The sequence below is a fragment of the Limulus polyphemus genome, unplaced genomic scaffold (genome assembly GCF_000517525.1).
Source record: "Limulus polyphemus unplaced genomic scaffold, Limulus_polyphemus-2.1.2 Scaffold2588, whole genome shotgun sequence".
Classification (NCBI taxonomy): Eukaryota; Metazoa; Arthropoda; class Merostomata; order Xiphosura; family Limulidae; genus Limulus; species Limulus polyphemus.
The window spans coordinates 93,744-100,553 of NW_013668198.1; the positions used below are offsets into that span (position 1 = coordinate 93,744).

At 34.0% G+C, this 6,810-nt stretch overlaps 1 protein-coding gene across 2 annotated transcripts in view; it reads right to left on the reverse strand.

Moving 5' to 3' along the window:
* LOC106467369 (rhodopsin, GQ-coupled-like) overlaps positions 1–6,804 on the reverse strand; it is a 15,824-nt gene extending 9,020 nt beyond the window's left edge. The window contains exons 1-2 of one of the 2 annotated variants that reach the window (XR_002612409.1): positions 6,701–6,804; positions 2,496–3,066 (exon numbers count right to left, since the gene is read on the reverse strand). The gene's annotated coding sequence lies outside the window, so the exon portion shown is untranslated. Of the gene's footprint in view, positions 1–2,495; positions 3,067–6,700 lie in introns of those variants that run through there. The other variant, XM_022395531.1, reaches the window with a different exon arrangement.
* Positions 6,805–6,810: the final 6 nt, after the last annotated feature.

Sequence of the window (6,810 nt, forward strand, 5' to 3'; positions counted from 1 at the left end):
CTTAATCAGTATTAATTTTTTATTTTATTTTAAGAAATTAACATGATCTATTTAAGAATAAGCAGTCGTACTTTCGTTTGTTTTTCATTATAGGAAGAATTTATAACATCTCAATATTTTCATATTCAAAACCGTTTTAATATACCGTACCCAACCATCTACATGATAAACCACGAGCTTTGTATTATATTATATACTGAATGCTATACTCGTGTGTTTTAACAAGCTAGGCGTTTTATGTGTTTCGTTTATAACACTACCACATTGGGCAATCTGCTGTGTCCACCGCGGGGAATCGAACCCGAGATTTTAGCGTTCTAGGTCTATAAACTTACCGCTATCCCCCCAGGGGACTCAAAGTGTTTTAACACATATTTTTATACGCATACTTGAAAAAAAAACTTTTTATAGCATCAATACTTTACATAATATTTTTTCCCACCAAAAGAGAATCATTCGTTTTAACCACTCGCACCACAATACAGTAGTGTGTTGTATGTCAATCAGTCAGTTGACACTAAAATAACCTTACATAAGGGACGATTAACGTTGCAATATGTACTGTCGTAAGGTTAATAAAATGTGCGCATGCCATGAATCACAAGAAGAATTATGCACTCTGTAGGCCACAGCAAGGATAAATACTATAAAATAGGCCCTTATGGAGAATATTTAGAATATCTTGTACATATACGAGTACCCTTCTGGCGAACAGAATAATCCTGCTCTATTCCCCCATCCCCCGTTATCCCTTCTCAAATATTAAAATTTAAAACATAAATATGTATGTACTATTATGTTCAATTTGCTTTAATGTAAATTTAATACATTATTTTTATGAATGTGATACCGTATTCACATTATAACATTGATTTGATGTATGAAATATACTACAAACAAAATGCAATATTGTACTTTATAATGTATCAAGAGAAAAACCATTCACTTCCAGGTATCCAACCACCTGGTGAAAGAAAAATAGAATAAAATAGATTAGCTGACTTGACTATAATCTCATTTTACACAATAAGTATTATAATGTAAGCCTTACTCTTTTTTACATAGTCTATTTTATGGTAGAGAGCATGATTTTATTTTATAGGCTAGGCCTACTGTTTACTTTTTCACACACGACATTCTAATTCTGCATACATATCTTTTGTGTGTGAGGTTAAATATATGCTATATTGGTAGATGTATAGTTAAAGACCTATAACTAAATAGGCCTATAATGCTATATTCTAAATTAAATTTTAACTCTTATTTACCAAAAAATACCAAGTCTGCGTATAATTTATTTTTGTAATGTAGTTGTTAACAATAACGTTCCCGGTTCGGCTAGCAGACGACAGACGCGTATATCAACTAAAATTTGTCGTTTTGAGCATCTTCGCGTGAGGGAAATGTGACCTGCGCAGTAAACGCAGCGGACAAACAGAGAGATTTTGATATATATCTATCTATATATAACAACAACAACAAAATCTAAAACTGAGGCAACAAAAGAATTACCACATGTTCAACTTTGATTTTTTTTTGTGATTTAAAAGTAAATTTAGATTATTCTAAAGAATGTTGCGTGGTTATTAAAACCAAGAAAAAAACCAAACACGAGAATCACGTTTATATAATACACGCTTAACCTAGCTTTTTAAAGATTTTCTAAACTATTCATGCGCCAAATTACTTGTTGGTCAATGACTTTGTTGATTACAGGGTCCCTAATGAGATATAATATAAAAATATAAAAGAAACATATAATCAATCGCGTAATTAATCCCACTAATTACTGCAGGGATTATACACGGAATTTTGTTTGGTCACTTCTCTTTACTGAAAGTTGTGAGGGGGTGGGGTTAGAAGGTAACAATTCAAACATTTTTGTTTTCATTATTTGTTGCAGTTGACAATATCAGTAACAAATATATTGTTACGTCTCCGTTCGTTAGGTAATTTTCCGTAACTTCGTTCCAACGAAACTTTAGCGACACAAGTCCTTTCTTAAATAAAACTGGTTTATTCTTTCTGAATATAACTTTGCGATACACTTAATTTCAACAGTCGCGCTATAACAAACGCTATAACAACGAACGTCTCACGTGCTCAACTTCAACAATACTCTCTGACTGCAGTTCAATTACTCACTGTCTCGCCGTCGCTTCGTGGCCAGTCTTACATATACAAGACTACACTATATCTAGTAATCTCCCGACAATTCACGAAGGTTCAAGAATGACGTGGCGTGATACTAGTCACGTGACCTCGATGTCGTAACAATATCAATTCGGAAATGCACAACCGTGGCAGTTTCTTTAATTGTATATTGTTTCCGTCTGTATATTAAATCCCGCAGTTAAAAAAAAAGAAATTACTGATGAACGGTATAAAAAAAACAAGTCCCTAATTTGAAGATTTAATTGGCAGAGTGACATAGAGAGACTGGGAAAGTAGTTCATACAAATACGCTGTGGTTTCCAATAAGAAATAATTCGAGCTTTATTTGAAATAAACTAACACGTGTTCATAGGTATGTGTTTCAGTTTCGTTGTAGAAGAAAAAAAATTGAGTTATATGACAATTAAATTGCTTCTGTAATCAGTTCCGGTCAATTACATGCATACAATTTATGATACAATAATACCTTTTTTACAAACTTAATTGTAATTACCAATGCTAGTTCGGTTTTTCTATAATAACCACTTCAAACAAATATACATAAAAAATCATTTATTTTATCGTAGATTTGAGAAACACACAACGAATCTGAAATACCAAATTTGCAGACTGCCAGAGTAGTGATTATAAAGCCAGAAATGACATTCACTTGTATCTTCAATATGAACGTCATCTTATGCACACGGGGACTAAACGGCCGGGTCATAGATCCTTGGGGTTTAGGTATTGTAGCCCCCCAATTCTGAACTACTGGCAAGATAAAAGGCAGTCACTTAGCAACACCTACTAAGGGCAACTTTGAACCCAATAACAGGATTGACTGGCACCCACTTCTTCGGTGATATCTCAGCCTGAACCTTTGGACACGCTAACCACTGGGTCAAGTCCAGCCTTGAATTCAAAAATAGTTATAAATTATTTCAAAATAATTAAAAATTTTAGTAGGCAACTCGCATGTAATCAGTTTACCATTACTTTGAATAATAGTGATAAAAAATAGTCAAGGGAATTGGAAATAAATCGTTTTAAAATATTTGAAGTTTGCAGGAAGTAAATAACTGACAAAAGCGTTTCTTGATCTGTTTTAAATCGCAGCATTAAACAACTGCGGGACCTTCATGATTGAAAAACAGTTTTCAAAGAATTAAAACAGACTGTAGACTCTACTCACACAGTGAGGGCTTAGTGACAGATGCAATTTATAGCTTTAACTTTAAAAAAGAACAACTGTCGACAAAAATAAGTCCTCAATATACATTTTAAATCCTACTAACTCAAGCTGGGAAACAGCTCGTTCTCGTCATCAAACTCTCGATGCCAAGATTGATCGATCATCACCACTCCCGAGAGTTGGCGAGAGTGGTGTTTATTCCTTGTCTGCCTGTGCGAGATAAAAAAAACACAAAACAACTTATATTGGAGTTGTACAATATTTGGTGAAAAGGTCAGGGACGTCAAGTTCATTAGGTTTTGGCGATTTAAGGTCAGTGGTCAGGAAAACTCACGATCTTTAATCTCAATTACATTAGGTACACCTTTCAACTAAAAGCTAAATTGTTTGCAGAGTTCTATAGCTATCTACCCTAATGGTTAAATATTGTTATTCAACACTAGAGTAGCGAAAGAAGTGTTTATATTGTTACGACAGGGGGGTCACGTGACTCTAGTAACACGTCATATTCTCGAAGGTTCGTGAATCCTCGAGTGTTTACTAGATTTGCGGTATTCTTGTATATATAAGACCGCCAAGAAGTGACGGCAACAGTGTAATTGAATTGCAGACAGAGAGAGACTGACGATTGAGTCGAGCACGTGAGTCGTTCGTTGTGAATTATAGCGTTTGTTATAGCGTGACTGTAGAAATTAAGTGTATTGCAAAGTTGTATTCAGAAAGAATAAACCAGTTTTATTTAAGAAAGGACTTGTGTCGCTAAAGTTTCATCGGAAAGAAATTATACGGGAAATTAACCAACGACCGAAGACGTAACAATATTATATTTATGACATTAAGTATTTCTTCGTGGTTTGTAATATATACTTGACTGTTAGCTTTATAATCCCTTCAGATTTACCGCTGAACCACTGGGGGAAGGGGGGGGGCGGCGTTTTAGCACTGGTCTCTATGGTTAAAACTTATTTTTCAAGTTTTTAATAATTGATGCCAGGAAGGCACCTCTTTTCTCTTCTTCTGTACTTAACCGTGTACTAGTAAAACAATTTATTTTTATTTCAATGATAATAAAACCATTACCTTGAGCATTATTACTGACAACTGTGTTTCAAAAATACCATGACTTTTTGTTTGTAGTTAAAGCACAAAGCTACATAAAGGGCAATCTGTGCTCAGCCCATTACGGGTATCGTTGTAAGTCCACAGACATACCGCTGTGGAACAAACGAAGAAAATGTCGAGAGAAAATTAACAGTAATTCTATTATAATAAATAAACCTGTGTCTAATAAATAAAACTGTGTGTAATAAATAAAACCATGTCTAATAAATAAAACTGTGTCTAATAAATAAAACTGTGTCTAATAAATAAAACTGTGTCTAATAAATAAAACTGTGTCCAATAAATAAAAGTATGTTTATTAAATAAAACTGTGTCTAATAAATAAAAGCATGTCTAATAAATAAAACCGTGTCTAATAAATAAAACCATGTCTAATAAATAAAACCATGTCTAATAAATAAAACTGTGTCTAATAAATAAAACTGTGTTCAATAAATAAAACCATGTCTAATAAATAAAACTGTGTCTAATAAATAAAACCATGTCTAATAAATAAAACTGTGTGTAATAAATAAACCTGTGTCCAATAAATAAAACTATGTCTAATAAATAAAACTATGTCTAATAATTATTCACTTACTACTTTTCTTGATTATGTTGATTTTTTTCTTACGTTTTACAATCAGCATACGCCAGTTATTGTGGTTTTCATTTTACAAAATTATATATATTTATTGTTTGTACAAAGCTACACAAAGGGCTATCTGTTCTCTGCCCATCACGGGTATCGAAACCCGATTTCTAGCGGTATAACTCCGCAGACATACCGCTGCGCCACTGGGAAGCTTTTTAATTTTTTTCGAAACTTTATACATAATCTCAATATATTTTGTACTTACTTCACACGTACACCCCCTCCCATGCTTTCTTGTAATATTTCGAGTAGGTTTTATAAAACTACATATAATATGAGAGCTGATATGGCTTGGTGCTGGAACAGTGGGATTTGACCGTCACTCTTATAACGCACCACGGCCCCAAAGTGCGGAGCGTTATTTTTTTATTGTGGTAGTAACGGGACACTTTAGAGGATGCGATACGTAATGTTATACATGTGTTATCGATGGTAATATCGCAAGGTTTTTGATATTTCCTCGGAACCAACTCAGTGTTATTCTTATTAATTTTTGCTGCGACACAGTGTCGACCCTAACAGTACAATCGAAACCACGAATTAGAATGGTTAAAAAATAAAATAAATTTAGTTGAGTAATTTGTTACCCACGGTAACTTAATGTACCCTTCTGACATAAATATTCTTATTAACCAGTTAGACGTTATTCATCAATACTTTGGAGCTGATTTTCAGGATCTATTCCAAGATCAGAAACTGATGCTGGAATTGATTCCTAAACATCTGGAGTCACACACACACACTACTAACACCACGTAAAGCAGAGACCTGGGTCTCGTTTTTATTGTCACCATGTTGCTTTTTGTCGATTCTCTATTGGACTGGCATATTGTACCAATATTTAATAAAATACCCAAATATTTTAAAACAAAATGCATGTTTCAAATCTTTATACTTAAACGAAGAGCTCTAACGTGTTTTTGCGACAAAAAAGTATGTTTAAAAATAATTTTTATTTGCAAATTAAACAGTTCAGGACTAGACCAAGCCGTGGTTATGAAAGTTCTATTGGCCTCTTTATTCTCAATATATCGTTTCACTACATTTGATGTATGCATGGTATCAATGTCTTGCTGTAAGGTGATTTCCTATCCGATGTGTCGTGTTCCTGAGGGAATGGCATGATGGATCTGCTGCTGAATCTGCATTTACTTGTCAGCAGTCAGGGTACCATCACTTATGTGTAGATCATCGACACTTCCCACAAGTTAGTACGACCAAATATGGCACACGTGGTTAGGTACCACAGGCAGTTGTTTCAACGGTTTTTGTTTTCGGGTACAGACCACCCCCCTTCTTTAAAGTAGTTACATAATTAATTGGAAATGATAAAGGAACTTGACCGGTACATCTGTGAATCAAGAGGAAATGTTTGAACCCCGCAGCAGACTGCGGCCATTTTATGCTAGTGATTGAATGCATTTATTCCGCAGTTGGATACCCTCGCTGTTAGCGTTATTTTCGGTCATAATCCTAACAATATTCCATACGGTTTGACCAGCTTAAGATATTTAGGTTAGTCCTAAATCCATATACTAAGCTAATAGTGCAAATAAACTTCTATTCATAAATAAATAAATAAAATTAATTCAACTTACTGCTCTTGAGGTGACATTCACATTTTTATTAGAAGGTAGTTAGTTGGCAAGAATTTACTCGATCAGTGTATCTAGTAAAGAACTTTAGAGTCACAAATATCTAGCATCGC